At 36.4% G+C, this 17,636-nt stretch overlaps 1 protein-coding gene across 1 annotated transcript in view; it reads right to left on the minus strand.

Moving 5' to 3' along the window:
* Positions 1 to 17,636, minus strand: part of ocrl (OCRL inositol polyphosphate-5-phosphatase) — a 151,496-nt gene that overhangs the window by 57,540 nt on the left and 76,320 nt on the right. The window contains exon 25 of the transcript XR_009816941.1: positions 11,112 to 11,306. The gene's annotated coding sequence lies outside the window, so the exon portion shown is untranslated. The remainder of the gene's footprint in view (positions 1 to 11,111; positions 11,307 to 17,636) is intronic.

Consider the following 17,636-nt stretch of genomic DNA (forward strand, 5'->3'; position numbering starts at 1 on the left):
AGTAACAAAGACTTAATTTAGAGTTATTTGGACACTAGGGGAACATATTCTAAGTAACAAAGACTTAATTAAGAGTTATTTGGACACTAGGGGAACATATTCTAAGTAACAGACTTAATTTAGAGTTATTTGGACACTAGGGGAACATATAAGTAACAAAGACTTAATTTAGAGTTATTTAGACACTAGGGGAACATATTCTAAGTAACAAAGACTTAATTAAGATTTATTTGGACACTAGGGGAACATATTCTAAGTAACAAAGACTTAATTAAGAGTTATTTGGACACTAGGGGAACATATTCTAAGTAACAAAGACTTAATTAAGAGTTATTTGGACACTAGGGGAACATATTCTAAGTAACAAAGACTTAATTAAGAGTTATTTGGACACTCGGGGAACATATTATACGTAACAAAGACTTAATTAAGAGTTATTTGGACACTAGGGGAACATATAAGTAACAAATAATTAAGAGTTATTTGGACACTAGGGGAACATATTCTAAGTAACAAACACTTAATTTAGAGTTATTTGGACACTAGGGGAACATATTCTAAGTAACAAAGACTTAATTAAGAGTTATTTGGACACTAGGGGAACATATTCTAAGTAACAAAGACTTAATTTAGAGTTATTTGGACACTAGGGGAAGATATTCTAAATAACAAAGACTTAATTTAGAGTTATTTGGACACTAAGGGAACATATTCTAAGTAACAAAGACTTAATTTAGAGTTATTTGGACACTAGGAGAACATATTATAAGTAACAAAGACTTAATTTAGAGTTATTTGGACACTAGGGGAACATATTCTAAGTAACAAAGACTTAATTTAGATTTATTTGGACACTAGGGGAAGATATTCTAAATAACAAAGACTTAATTTAGAGTTATTTGGACACTAGGGGAACATATTCTAAGTAACAAAGACTTAATTTAGAGTTATTTGGACACTAGGGGAACATATTCTAAGTAACAAAGACTTAATTTAGAGTTATTTGGACACTAGGGGAAGATATTCTAAGTAACAAAGACTTAATTAAGAGTTATTTGGACACTAGGGGAACATATTCTAAGTAACAAAGACTTAATTTAGAGTTATTTGGACACTAGGGGAACATATTCTAAGTAGCAAAGACTTAATTAAGAGTTATTTGGACACTAGGGGAACATACAAGTAACAAAGACTTAAGAGTTATTTGGACACTAGGGGAACATACAAGTAACAAAGACTTAATTAAGAGTTATTTGGACACTAGGGGAACATATTCTAAGTAACAAAGACTTAATTATGAGTTATTTGGACACAAGGGGAACATATTCTAAGTAACAAAGACTTAATTTAGAGTTATTTGGACACTAGGGGAACATATAAGTAACAAAGAATTTAGAGTTATTTGGACACTAGGGGAACATATTCTAAGTAACAAAGACTTAATTTAGAGTTATTTGGACACTAGGGGAACATATTCTAAGTAACAAAGACTTAATTTAGAGTTATTTGGACACTAGGGGAACATATTCTAAGTAGCAAAGACTTAATTAAGAGTTATTTGGACACTAGGGGAACATATTAGGGCAGCACGGTGGAAGAGGGGTTAGTGCGTCTGCCTCACAATACGAAGGTCCTGAGTAGTCGTGACCTTCAAACATGCAAACTCTTTCTGTGTGGAGTTTGCATGTTCTCCCCGTGACTGCGTGGGTTCCCTCCGGGTACTCCGGCTTCCTTCCACCTCCAAAGACATGCACCTGGGGATAGGTTGATTGGCAACACTAAATTGGCCCTAGTGTGTGAGTGTGAATGTTATTTGTCTATCTGTGTTGGCCCTGCGATGAGGTGGCAACTTGTCCAGGGTGTACACCGCCTTCCGCCCGATTGTAGCTGAGATAGACTCCAGCACCCCCCGCGACCCCGAAGGGAATAAGCGGTAGAAATGGATGGATGGATGGGAACATATTATGAGTAACAAAGACTTAATTAAGAGTTATTTGGACACTAGGGGAACATATTCTAAGTAACAAAGACTTAATTTAGAGTTATTTGGACACTAGGGGAACATATTCTAAGTAACAAAGACTTAATTAAGAGTTATTTGGACACTAGGGGAACATATTCTAAGTAACAAAGACTTAAGAGTTATTTGGTCACTAGGGGAACATATTCTAAGTAACAAAGACTTAATTAAGAGTTATTTGGACACTAGGGGAACATATAAGTAACAAAGACTTAATTAAGAGTTATTTGGACACTAGGGGAACATATTCTAAGTAACAAAGACTTAATTTAGAGTTATTTGGACACTAGGGGAACATATTCTAAGTAGCAAAGACTTAATTAAGAGTTATTTGCACACGAGGGGAACATATTCTAAGTAACAAAGACTTAATTTAGAGTTATTTGGTTAGGGTTGTACTGTTATAATAAGGCCATTCAGAATAAGACATTAATAAGTACCTAATAATGACTAATTAAGAGCCAATATGTTACTAATTTCCTTGTTAATAAGCAACTAATTAATGGTGAATATGTTCCCCATACTAAAGTTTCACCAGTATTATATCTTTGTCTTTAATTATACTTTCTGAATAAATGATGTGATAATGTTCATCAGTCAACTCATTGGTGTTCATTTTCAATCTATCAAGATAAAAAAAAAATATATTTTTGTGGCTTTCCACAAACCTTTCCGACAGCTTCTCCTAAAGCTGGAAATGGCTTCATTCATCCGTTGCAGATTTAGCAAAAACACATTGAAAATGACAAAGGTGTAATAAGAAGGTGATTTGCACTCATTGACCTGCCATACATGTGGAAAAAGACGTTAACTACTGAACTATATACTAACTACTATACTATTAAATAATTAACTACTGAACTATTATAATTAACTGTTAATATAATAATGTACAAGAATAAACTACTGAACTATTAATATAATAATGCACCAGAATAAACTACTAAACTATTAATATAAAAATGCACAAGAATAAACTACTGAACTATTAATATAATAATGCACAAGAATAAACTACTGAACTATTAATATAATAATGCACAAGAATAAACTACTGAACTATTAATATAATAATGCACAAGAATAAACTACTTAACTATTAATATAATGCACAAGAATAAACTACTTAACTATTAATATAATGCACAAGAATAAACTACTGAACTATTATAATAATGCACAAGAATAAACTACTGAACTATTAATATAATAATGCACAATAATAAAACTGTCAGTCTAAAAATGCCAAAGTTTGTAATGTGAAAGTGGGTCTGTTTTGTTTACATTTATAACTGCCATACAAGTGTAAAAAGAAGTTAACTCCTGCATTGTTAATATTGAAACATACATACATACGAGCATTCATAGATACATAAATGCCTACATACGTTCATAGATTCATACATACAGACGCTCATAGATACATATACGTTCAGAGATACATACATATGTTCATAGATACATACATACGTTCATAGATACATACATACATACACATGTTCATAGATACATACATATGTTCATAGATACATACATACAGACGTTCATAGATACATACATATGTTCATCGATACATACAGGTAAAAGCCAGTAAATTAGAATATTTTGAAAAACTTGATTTATTTCAGTAATTGCATTCAAAAGGTGTAACTTGTACATTATATTTATTCATTGCACACAGACTGATGCATTCAAATGTTTATTTCATTTAATTTTGATGATTTGAAGTGGCAACAAATGAAAATCCAAAATTCCGTGTGTCACAAAATTAGAATATTACTTAAGGCTAATACAAAAAAGGGATTTTTAGAAATGTTGGCCAACTGAAAAGTATGAAAATGAAAAATATGAGCATGTACAATACTCAATACTTGGTTGGAGCTCCTTTTGCCTCAATTACTGCGTTAATGCGGCGTGGCATGGAGTCGATGAGTTTCTGGCACTGCTCAGGTGTTATGAGAGCCCAGGTTGCTCTGATAGTGGCCTTCAACTCTTCTGCGTTTTTGGGTCTGGCATTCTGCATCTTCCTTTTCACAATACCCCACAGATTTTCTATGGGGCTAAGGTCAGGGGAGTTGGCGGGCCAATTTAGAACAGAAATACCATGGTCCGTAAACCAGGCACGGGTAGATTTTGCGCTGTGTGCAGGCGCCAAGTCCTGTTGGAACTTGAAATCTCCATCTCCATAGAGCAGGTCAGCAGCAGGAAGCATGAAGTGCTCTAAAACTTGCTGGTAGACGGCTGCGTTGACCCTGGATCTCAGGAAACAGAGTGGACCGACACCAGCAGATGACATGGCACCCCAAACCATCACTGATGGTGGAAACTTTACACTAGACTTCAGGCAACGTGGATCCTGTGCCTCTCCTGTCTTCCTCCAGACTCTGGGACCTCGATTTCCAAAGGAAATGCAAAATTTGCATGGTTGGGTGATGGTTTGGGGTGCCATGTCATCTGCTGGTGTCGGTCCACTCTGTTTCCTGAGATCCAGGGTCAACGCAGCCGTCTACCAGCAAGTTTTAGAGCACTTAATGCTTCCTGCTGCTGACCTGCTCTATGGAGATGGAGATTTCAAGTTCCAACAGGACTTGGCGCCTGCACACAGCGCAAAATCTACCCGTGCCTGGTTTACGGACCATGGTATTTCTGTTCTAAATTGGCCCGCCAACTCCCCTGACCTTAGCCCCATAGAAAATCTGTGGGGTATTGTGAAAAGGAAGATGCAGAATGCCAGACCCAAAAACGCAGAAGAGTTGAAGGCCACTATCAGAGCAACCTGGGCTCTCATAACACCTGAGCAGTGCCAGAAACTCATCGACTCCATGCCACGCCGCATTAACGCAGTAATTGAGGCAAAAGGAGCTCCAACCAAGTATTGAGTATTGTACATGCTCATATTTTTCATTTTCATACTTTTCAGTTGGCCAACATTTCTAAAAATCCCTTTTTTGTATTAGCCTTAAGTAATATTCTAATTTTGTGACACTCGGAATTTTGGATTTTCATTTGTTGCCACTTCAAATCATCAAAATTAAATGAAATAAACATTTGAATGCATCTGTCTGTGTGCAATGAATAAATATAATGTACAAGTTACACCTTTTGAATGCAATTACTGAAATAAATCAAGTTTTTAAAAATATTCTAATTTACTGGCTTTTACCTGTACATACATACGTTCATAGATACGTTCATGGATACATACATAAATTACGCACATTCATAGATACATATACGCACGTTCATAGATACATACATACGCATGTTCATAGATACATACTGTACATAAATACAGTATATAAATACGCATGTTCATAGATACATACATACATACACACTCATAAATACATATGCATGTTCATAGATACATACACACATACAGTACATAAATACGCACGTTCATAGATACATACATACGCACTCATAATTACATATGTATATATGTATCTATGAACATGCATAAATATGCACGTTCATATGCATACAGTACATACATACGCACGTTCATATACATGCAGTACATACATACGCATGTTCATAGATACATACATACAGTACATAAATACGCACGTTCATAGATACATAAAAACATTCATAGATACATACATACGCACATTCATAGATACATACGTACGTTCATAGATTCATACATAAATACGCACATTCATACATAAATACGCACATTCATAGATACATACATACGCATGTTCATAGATACATACATACGCACTTTCATAGATACATACATAAATATGTAAGTTCATAGATACATACTGTACATACATACGCAAGTTCATAGATACATAGACATATAGATACATAGACATACACACATTCATAGATACATACATACGCACATTCATAGATACATACATATATACGCACGTTCATAGATACATATATACACACATTCATAGATACATACTGTACATAAACACAGTACATAAATATGCATGTTCATAGATACATACACACATACAGTACATAAATACGCACGTTCATAGATACATACGCACTCATAATTACATATGCATGTTCATAGATACATATATACATAAATATGCACGTTCATATGCATACAGTACATACATACGCACGTTCATATACATGCAGTACATACATACGCATGTTCATAGATACATACATACAGTACATAAATACGCACGTTCATAGATACATACATACGCACATTCATAGATACATACATACGTACGTTCATAGATTCATACATAAATACGCACATTCATACATAAATCCGCACATTCATAGATACATACATACGCACGTTCATAGATACATACATACGCACGTTCATAGATACATAAATACATACGCACGTTCATAGATACATACATAAATATGTACGTTCATAGATACATACTGTACATACATACGCAAGTTCATAGATACATAGACATATAGATACATACAGACATACACACATTCATAGATTCATACATACGCACATTCATAGATACATACATATATACGCACGTTCATAGATACATATATACACACATTCATAGATACATACATACGCACGTTCATCGATACATATATACGCACATTCATAGATACATACATACGCACATTCATATTTACATACATACGCACGTTCATAGATACATACAGTACATACATACGCATGTTTATGAGGGGCCGTTAGGGACATTATTCAGAATTACCTCTTACATACACTACTGAAATGCTCTCACACAAACAACTGAAATCTTTTTCTTTTATACACACTACTGAAACACTCTTATATACACTACTGAAATGCTCTTACATACACTACTGAAATGCTCTCACATAAACAACTGAAATGTTTTTCTTTTATACACACTACTGAAACACTCTTATAAACACAACTGAAATGCTCTTACATACACTACTGAAATGCTCTTATAAATACTACTGAAACACTCTTATAAACACTACTGAAACACTCTTATAATCACTACTGAAACACTCTTATAAACACTACTGAAACACTCTTACATACACTACTGAAACACTCTTATAAACACTACTGAAACGCTCTTATAAAAACTACTGAAATGCTCTTACATACACTACTGAAACACTCTTATAAACACAACTGAAACACTCTTATAAACACTACTGAAACATTCTTACATACACTACTGAAACGCTTATAAACACTACTGAAACACTCTTACATACACTACTGAAACATTCTTACATACACGACTGAAACACTCTTATAAACACTACTGAAATGTTTTTGTCTCACGCACACACACACACACACACACACACGTATGGAATTATTTTTCACTAGTATGTATAAACGGATTTCACCTGTGTGTGTGCTTTTTACACATCCGTGTGAGAGACAACAATTTCAGTAGTATGTGTGCAAAGACTCTGCTCTGAACCACCTGGAGCAGCAGCAGAGCTACGTCCGGATGCTCTCTGTGGACTATAGCTCTGCCTTCAATACAATAATCCCGGACAGACTCTGCAATAAACTGGACACTCTTGGCCTCCCCCCTCTCACAAACGCCTGGATAAGGGACTTCCTAACGGACCGACCCCAGAATGTGAGACTTGGCCCGCACCTCTCATCCTCCCGTACGCTGAGCATCGGCTCCCCACAGGGCTGTGTGCTGAGCCCCCTCCTCTACTGCCTTTACACCCATGACTGCAGTCCTGCCCACAGTGACAACCTTACCGTCAAGTTTGCCGACGATACCACAGTGGTCGGGCTCATCTCCAGGGGTGACGAGGCTGCCTACAGAGAGGAGGTCCTGAAGCTGACGGCCTGGTCTTCGGAGAACAACCTCGCTCTCAACACCAGCAAGACCAGAGAGATCATCGTCGACTTCAGGAGGAGCAGCACCGACCCTGCCCCCCTCTACATCAACGGCGAGCGTGTAGAGAGGGTCCACACCTTCAGGTACCTTGGAGTCCACATCTCTAATGACTTCTCCTGGACAGTCAACACCACATCAATCATCAAGAAGGCTCAGCAGCGGCTACACTTCCTTAGAGTCCTCGGGAAGTACAACCTGAAGCCTGACCTGCTGCTGACCTTCTACCGCTCGTCCATCGAGAGCCTGCTGACCTACTGTATTACGGTATGGTACGGCAGCTGCACTGCAGCAGACAGGGAGAGGCTGCAAAGAGTGGTCAAGACGGCTCAGAAGATCATCGGCCGCCCTCTCCCCTCTCTGACGGACATCTACACCTCCCGCTGCCTCAACAGAGCCAGTGCCATCATCAAAGACAGCACCCACCCTGGCTCTGACCTGTTCCACCTGCTGCCCTCTGGGAAGCGCTACAGGTGCATTAAAACCAAAACAAACAGGCTAAAGAACAGCTTCTTCCCCAGGGCCATAACCATCCTGAACGGACTGCCCCATTGTCCCTCATAACTGCCTTCTCTTCGGTGCAATAACCCATTCCACCAACCACCCTGTTTTTGTTTTGTTTTTTCATGTATATATTCATTTCCCACCATATTCATTTCACTTCTACATTTTTTTAATTTTTATATATTTGCACATTGTTTTTCTAGCATGCACACATCGCACTGTATGGAATGGCCTCAATCTCGTTACCTTGCGTAATGACAATAAAGCTGATTCTGATTCTGATTCTGATTTCAGTTATGTGTATGAGCGCATCTTACCAGTGTGTATGCAAGCATTTCACCAGTGTGTGTAAGAGCATCTTAGTAGTGTGTGTGAGCGATGTTGCATTCCGGTTCCGGTCACCAATAATCCCCGCCCCTTTTCAGACAATTTTTTTTTTTTTTTTTTTTTTTTTTAAAGCCAAGTTGTTGACAAAATGTCTGCCGACAAGTAGCTTAACCGAGGCGGGAGCTCCACTTCATAATTTGAGGGCTTCAGCGGAGAATATAAGAACACTTTCAATGCAACAAGGATCGGGCTGGCGCCGTGGGTCGCCCCTGCAGATATACACACATTCATAGATACATAAACATACGCACGCACGTTCATAGATTCATACATAAATACGCACATTCATAGATACATACATACGCACGTTCAGATACATACATACATATGCACGTTCATAGATACATACTGTAGATATACTGTACATACATACGTACGTTCATAGATACATACATACATTCGCACGTTCATAGATACATACAGATATATCATAGATACATACATACATACGCACATTCATAGATACATACATATATACGCACGTTCATAGATACATATATACACACATTCATAGATACATACATACGCACGTTCATAGATTCATACATAAATACGCACATTCATAGATATTGTCAAGTTCTCCAGGTTTTTTCACAGCCGTGCCCAAACCTGAAAGGGCCAGTTGGACTCAGGAAGGACTCAAAGGGACAACTCGATCCTTTTTCCTTGTGATTTATTGATGTTTGATTTGAAGCAGTAAAATAAAGTGGGTTATCGGTGTAAATGAATGGATGAACAAAATGAATAGTGGAATAGTTGAATAGTAGAATAGCTGAATAGCTGAATAGCTGAATAGGTGAATAGTGGAATAGTGGAATAGTAGATTAGCTGAATAGGTGAATAGTAGATTAGGTTGATAACCTTAACCAAACAGAAAAAAAAAATCACATTAGTGTTTCATAAACATACAACATAATACATGCTTTGCTTTTCTTTCAAATCAATCCAATCAAAATGAATTTCCACTGATAGGGCCTAGGTTTAAGAATAAATTTAAACATTTCCAACACTATGAATGAAGTTAGATGTAAACAATCCATCCTAATTATAAGAATACACTTAAACATCACTGATAACTTTTTAAATTTACTTACAGTCAATTTAAACAATTGTGTCCATCAGTGAAATTATCTTCTTTAAACATTCTCCCCAGTGCAATTATCTTCTCTCCTTTGGTTTCCTCACCAGTTGCGTCTTCTGAGTCCACACAGGAGCTGTCTTCCTTCCTCTTAGCAGCATGTCAAAGGGGTGACTGACTGAAGCTCAAACATTTTGAGCATGTGCTCTGAGCAGGTGAACAGGTGAATTCAATTAAACCAATCTGTTGGAAGCAGGTGGAGATGTTCAGCCCTCAGCTCTCACTGTTGCCCCTTCAGGCCTGGAGTGTGCTCTACAAATCAGTGGTGTTTGTGCTGCTCTGTACTTTGACTTGACAGATATACATACGCACGTTCATAGATACATACATACATACATATGCACGTTCATAGATACATATATACACACATTAATACATAAATACGCACATTCATAGATACATACATACATATGCATGTTCATAGATACATACATATGCACATTCATAGATACATACTATACATACATACATACGCACGTTCATAGATACATACATATGCACGTTCATAGATACATACATACATACACACATTCATAGATACAAATACACATTCATAGATTCATACATACATACGCACATTCATAGATTCATACATACATATGCACATTCATAGATACATACATACGCACGTTCATAGATACATACATATGCACATTCATAGATACATACATACATACACACATTCATAGATACATACATACATACATACGCACATTCATAGATACATACGTTCATAGATATATATTGTACATACATACATACGTTCATAGATACATACGCACATTCGCTCGCTCGCACCTACCTACCTACCTACCTGCATACATACATACATAAAGTTAACCGTTGCATTGTATTGTATTCAATGTAAAAATGCCAATAAAACTGTCAATATGAAAAATTATATATTTTTAACCTGCAGATGTTCCAAGTAATACAACTAATTTTCATCGAACAAATGTGTATTGTAATTATGCTCTCGAACATTTTTAACGGTCACACAAGTGTAAAAAGAAGTTTACCTCTGCTTAAGGAGGTTGTTTCTTTGTTCGTACAGCAAGTGTGGGGAAAAAGTTTTATGTGTGGAGTCTTGGCTTGATACTTCCTAGCGTCCATGTGCTTAACTTGACATTTTTGCAAGCTCAGAGACACGTTTTTGCCAAATAACCCCACAAGCTGTCCAATGATTCATGCAGATTCATACCGGCAAGGTGACTTTGGTCCTCACCTCACATTTGGCCGGGCTCCTGTCTGACCTGCAAGTCCGAGCTGCGTCCCCGAGACCTTTTATGCATCCTTCCGTCACCGTGCGCCCATATATCTCCGACCGCCATCTTGGTCGGCCAGCTGCTTCTCGCAGATAGTCGCTTAGAGTTCCCCTCGGTGCCAAACGTGACGCCCTCCGGCACTTGCTGTCCACTTCCTGCGCAGTGAAGGCGGAGAGAGTCAAGGGTGGCACTTACTGAAGTCCGATAAAAATGTATCCTATCAAGGCCATTTCACAAAATTGTGGCCGTTTTCTGTCCACAGAAAATAAAACGTCTAAAACCTCTGGTAAACAATGATGGAATCGCCTTGTAAATTTACATTCCTAATACTAACACCTGCATCAGATTGAATCTGTTCCTTAGTCTGCGGTTAGAAAGGAGAGTTCACACCTTGGAGAGCTGTTGCAGCAGGTGGATTGGCATGAATCATGGCTCCAACACAAAGGAGAGGATTAGCAAACGTTTTCAAGAAGCTAAATCATCAATAAATGTGTCGATAATGTGGACCAGGTATAACCAACATGGCAAGGTTGTAAAAGGCGAGCATACTGGAAGACCGAGGAAAACAAAAAACTGAAAACAATATGTCTTGAAAACAGAAAATGCACAGTCACGGCACATTCTAAAAATACTATTAAAAAAAGTGGGATAAAAGAGCATATAGGTGAAATGTAACGAAAAAAAAGTTGCAACATTGACACTAATAACACAAAAATAAAGCTGCCATTGCTCAAAAAATAATAATGAATCCAAATCAAAGTTGTTAGTCGTCCAATTATTTCACATCAAATAATCCACTTTTAATATTTTTGAGGGAGAAAATATTGCATTTTTTGTTTGCCATAACTAAAAAAAAAAAAAGCTTTCTTGAACAAAATGGGCATAAAACAAACAAAAACACAACATGAAAAAAATAATTACAACTTACAATCGACTTATAGATCTGAAATTGATCTAGAGATTCAAACGTTGTAATTAAAAAATACATAATGTATGACGTATTTTTTTAATACTTTTAATAGTGGGGTCCTCTTGGATCCCTGAGAATTTGAATGGGATTTTGATTTTAGCTGTCATTACTCAAAACATAATAATGCATTAAAATAACTCATTATTGACCTATTTAAGACTCCATTTACTGCCCATCAAATATTTGTCTTTGAATTTTTTTCTGGGGAAAATATTGCATATTTTGTGTTTCTGCCGTGAAAGACCAGGGTTGTTGATTTTATTTTTATTTTTTAAGTGCATAAAACATTTAAAGAAAATGTGATAAAATATATTTTAATTTCTTTTTAATAATAAATAAAGAATAAATGTAATGAAGTATTGACTCCATCCGATCAAATATTCCTCTTTAAAAAAATTATTAGGAAAATATTGTATATTTTGTGTTTTTGCCATTAAAAACCACGGTTGTTGATTTTTTTTTTTTTTTTTAAGTGCATAAAATATATTTTTTTAAATTAAATAAAACAGATTCTAATTCATTTTAATAAAGAATTAAAAATAAATGTAATGAGTTAATGACGTATTTACGACTCAATTTATTTCCCATGAAATATTCCGCTTTAAAAACAAATCTGGGGTTAAATATTGCATAGTTTGTGTTTTTGCCATTTTTTTTTTTTTTTTTTAAAGCAAATAAAACATAAAAAATATTAGGATACAGCTTTATATTATTATATATTTAAAATCAATCCAGAGTTTTGAGTGTTGAAAAAGTATGACGTATATTTTAACATTTTGGTGTTTGAGACCCATGCGGGTCCCTGGGATCAGACTTGAGGGGATCCCTGGAAGTTACAAAAAAATCGATATATTGTATTTTTTTTTGTACGAAACAAATCAAAATGCATGCTTTGGCTTTTCAGCGTGCGGCCCTCAGGGGGAAAAGTCCGGACGTCCCTGGTCTAAAGGAAATGGGATTTAAATGCAGAAACGCTAAACCAAAGTGAAAAACAAGGTTCCAATGGGCGAAGGAAAAGCAATGATGGACTATGGATGACTGGATGAATATCCATATTGGCATTGGGCAAGGTGATGATGCTTCAACTTGTGTTTGTGCCGTTCCAATGATGTTTATGAAGACGACTGCCTGAAGAAAACATGCATGTCAGGGGATGGCACTGGGAAGATGGCCGTCTTAAGAACTTCAATAAATGCACAGGTTTATACTTTGGACACTTTTCTTAATCCATCAATAGAAAGGATGTTTGGGGACGATGACATCATTTTTCAAGATGACAATGCATCTTGCCATCGAACAAAAACTGTTAAAAGGTTCCTTGAAGAAAGATCAATCAAAGTCAATGTCATGGTCTGCGAATGGTGCGGATCTCATTTTAATTGTAAATATAAGGTGGAAGTTGAAGAAAATGGTGGACTCCAACCTGCAAAGCGGATCTGACAACAGCAATCAAAGAAAGTTATAAAAGTCAGAGGTGGTGCAACAAAGTACTAGTGGTATGTTGTTGTGTTTTTTTGTTTGGATTTCATGATTCCATACATTTTTTCCCAGACTGCTTGATCTAAAATGAAACTGTTACTGACTAACATAACTTATATTCATGATTTATTTCCAGGAAGTTACCTTTTTCAATGACTACCGTTTGTTAACTGATTTTTCAATTGAATGAACATCCTCCAAGACGGGTGGTTCCACCATTTTTTTCCAAGGCCTGTACATGCTCAATAAAAAAATCACTGCATTTTCTTTTATGAAGTGAAATGTCCTGCACAATGATCTGATTAAGATATTCTTTGAAACTACAAATCCCAAAACCAGTGAAGTTGGCACGTTGTCTAAATGGTAAATAAAAACAGAATACGATGGTTTGCAAATCCTTTTTAACTTATTTTTAATTGAATAGACTGCAAAGACAAGATATTTAACGTTCCAACTGGTAAACTTTGTTATTTTTTGCAAATATTAGCTCATTTGGAATTTGATGCCTGCAACATGTTTCTAAAAAGCTGGCACAAGGGGCAAAAAAGACTGAGAAAGTTGAGGACTGCTCATCAAACACTTATTTGGAACATCCCACAGGTGAACAGGCTAATTGGGAACAGGTGGGTGCTATGCTTGGGTATAAAAGCAGCGTCCATGAAATGCTCAGTCATTCACAAACGAGGATGGGGCAAGGGTCACCACATTGTGAACAAATGTGTGAGCAAATTGTTTGAGAACAACATTTCTCAACAAGCTATTGCAAGGAATTTAGGGATTTCACCATCTACTGTCCGCAATATCATCAAAAGGTTCAGAGAATCTGGAGAAATCACTGCACGTAAGCGGACCTTTGATACCTGAGGCAGTACTGCATCAAATAGCAACATCAGTGTGTTAAGGATATCACCAACATGGGCTCAGGAATACTTCAGAAAACCACTGTGTGTAACTACAGTTTGTCGCTACATCTTTAAGTGCAAGTTAAAACTCTACTATGCAAAGCGAAAGCCATTTATCAACAACACCCAGAAATGCTGCTGGCTTTGCTCGGCCCGAGCTCATCTAAGATGGACTGATACAAAGTGGAAAAGTGTTCCGTGGTCTGACGAGTCCACATTTCAAATTGTTTTTGGAAAATTTGGACGTCATGTCCTCCGGACCAAAGAGGAAAAGAACAATCCGGATTGTTATAGGCGCAAAGTTGAAAAACCAGCATCTGTGATGGTATGGGGGTCTATTAGTGCCCAAGGCATGGGTAACTTACACATCTGTGAAGGCACCATTAATGCTGAAAGGTACATACAGGTTTTGGAGCAACATATGTTGCCATCCAAGCAACGTTACCATGGATGCCCCTGCTTATTTCAGCAAGACAATGCCAAGCCACGGGTTACATCAGCGTGGCTTCATAGTAAAAGAGTGCAGGTACTAGACTGGCCTGCCTGTAGTCCAGACCTGTCTCCTATTGAAAATGTGTGGCGCATTATGAAGCCTAAAATACCACAACAGAGACCCCGGACTGTTGACCAACTTAAGCTGTACATCAAGCAAGAATGGGAAAGACTTCCACTTCAAAAATTGGTCTCCTCAGTTCCCAAACGTTTACTGAGTGTTGTTCAAAGGAAAGGCCATGTAACACAGTGGTAAAAATGCCCCTGTGTCAACTTTTTTGCAATGTGTTGCTGCCATTGAATTCTAAGTTAATGATTAATTGCAAAACAAAATTAAGTTTCTCATTTGGAACATTAAATATCTTGTCTTTGCAGTCTATTCAATTGGATATAAGTTGAAAAGGATTTGCAAATCATTGTATTCTGTTTTTATTTATCATTTACACAACGTGCCAACTTCACTGGTTTTGGGTTTTGTACTTTGAACAATATCCAATCCTGTCCTAATACACATATTAGATTTAGAGTTTAAAAAAAAAAAAGGAAAACAAGTTTATTTTTGAGCATGGATTTGGTAGAACGGCCCATAAAAAGTTGGAATAGCAGCAGGACACAAGCTAGCACAACCTTATTTCATCACTTGTATAACTTGTGGAGTGAGACATGATTTTCCGGCAAAAACCCAAGCAGCTGTCTGCGACCAGAGAAGTCGGTCAGGCAGCTGCAAGCAGCAGAAATAAAAGCTTTCATGCTGTTTGGCTCTGCTTGCAATGTGCCTGATGACTCTCAGGCACCATCGACACTCATTTGGGCAGCAGTGCAAGACTGCACCTCAGCCAACACACTGCTTGGAATATATGACCCTAGACAACACTGCCATCTAGCGTTGAAAGTTTGTCATCGCATGCAAGTATAAATACAACGGTACCTCGAGATAGAAGGTTAATAGCAATTGTGACGCCGCTGGGTCAGTGGATGTTTTGGTCGCTTAATTTTGAAAATTAAGCAAAATAATTTTGAAATGAAAATTGAAAAACAAAAGACGACCTGTGTGTTTGACTTAAAAAAGGAAATTAAAAAAAACGTATTTTTTTATGTCGAGAAGCAATTACTACATATAAAACTGTGTTTTATCAATTTTATAATACATGTAACAAAAGTTTAAATCTCTAGCAAACATAAAACAAATCAAAACGGATGTTTTACATTTTCCAATACCGGAACCAAAAGTAGCGATTTAAAAGTCAGGCCCGTGGACTGGCTTGTAAGAAATAAGATTTTTGTATCGTACGTGATCAAATCCTTTTCTTCACGTACAATTTTAAGCTATAAATACATTTTAGCCAGAGTCACGAGCACATTAGTGACGTAATAATCATCCCCACTTTTACTTTGAAAACTTCCGCTGTCAGCATCTGGAAAAATCAACCGTTTTGATTTGCTTTTCCGTTACTGTTTACTAAGGATTAACATTTTGGAAATATAACGATGTATAAAATTATATATAATTAAAATCAAACAGTTGTTTTAGTTATTGATTTTTTTTTAAACCAAAAAACCCGCTGTGTTCTTAAACAAAAAAAAATTGTATTATAATATTAAACAAAACATTTAAATAATTGGATTTAAAAATCCAATTTCCATTCACGATGAGAAAATTAAAAGACCAAAACTAGTATGTTTAAAAACTCGCGTTGCAAAACAGCAGCGAATTGAAAAAGTAATTAAATCAATTTAATGTTTTAACACAAAAATTAATTAGAAAAAAAAATGCAAAACTATTTTTTTTTTTAAATTGGAAATTATGAATCGATTTAACATTGGAAAAATATAAAAATCCAGATTCAGTTGTGAATCGACTTATTTGAGCATTGTTAGTAATTAGTAATACTTGTAATTAAATGTGCCCACAAACTTATACTACAGTACAATACCATAGCAGCATATCAGTTAATGATATCCACATGTTTAAAACTAATATCGATCGGTTTAATCCGTTAAAACTGCAAAAAAATAATAAATTACTGCAGAAATTATGAGCAGCTATGTCAGTAGTAATTCGGTTTAATATATACAACAAAAAATCTATATTATACATTGTGCTACAGCATCAGTAGGGGCCTGAGGTAACAAGTGAAAGCCCACCCCAACCCCTAAAAAATAAAATAAATGAGTATTTACAAAACCCAAAACCAGTGAAGTTGGCACGTTGTGTAAATGGTAAATAAAAACAGAATACAATGATTTGCAAATCCTTTTCAACCTATATTCAATTGAATAGACTGCAAAGACAATATATTTAATGTTGGAACTGAGAATCTTCATTTAGAATTTAATGGCAGCAACACATTGCAAAAATGTTGTCACTGGGGCATTTTTACCACTGTGTTACATGGCCTTTCCTTTTAACAACACTCAGTAAAAGTTTGGGAACTGAGGAGGCCAATTTCTTAAGCTTTTCAGGTGGAATTATTTCCCATTCTTGCTTAATGTACAGTTTAAGTTGTTCAACAGTCTGGGGTCCCTGTTGTGGTATTTTCCATCTTAGATGAGCTCGGGCCCAGCGAAGCCGGCGGCGTTTCTGTGTGTTGTTGATAAATAGCTTGCGCTTTGCATAGTAGAGTTTTAACTTGCACTTACAG

This window comes from Nerophis lumbriciformis, linkage group LG16, assembly GCF_033978685.3.
Source record: "Nerophis lumbriciformis linkage group LG16, RoL_Nlum_v2.1, whole genome shotgun sequence".
In the NCBI taxonomy this organism is placed as follows: Eukaryota; Metazoa; Chordata; class Actinopteri; order Syngnathiformes; family Syngnathidae; genus Nerophis; species Nerophis lumbriciformis.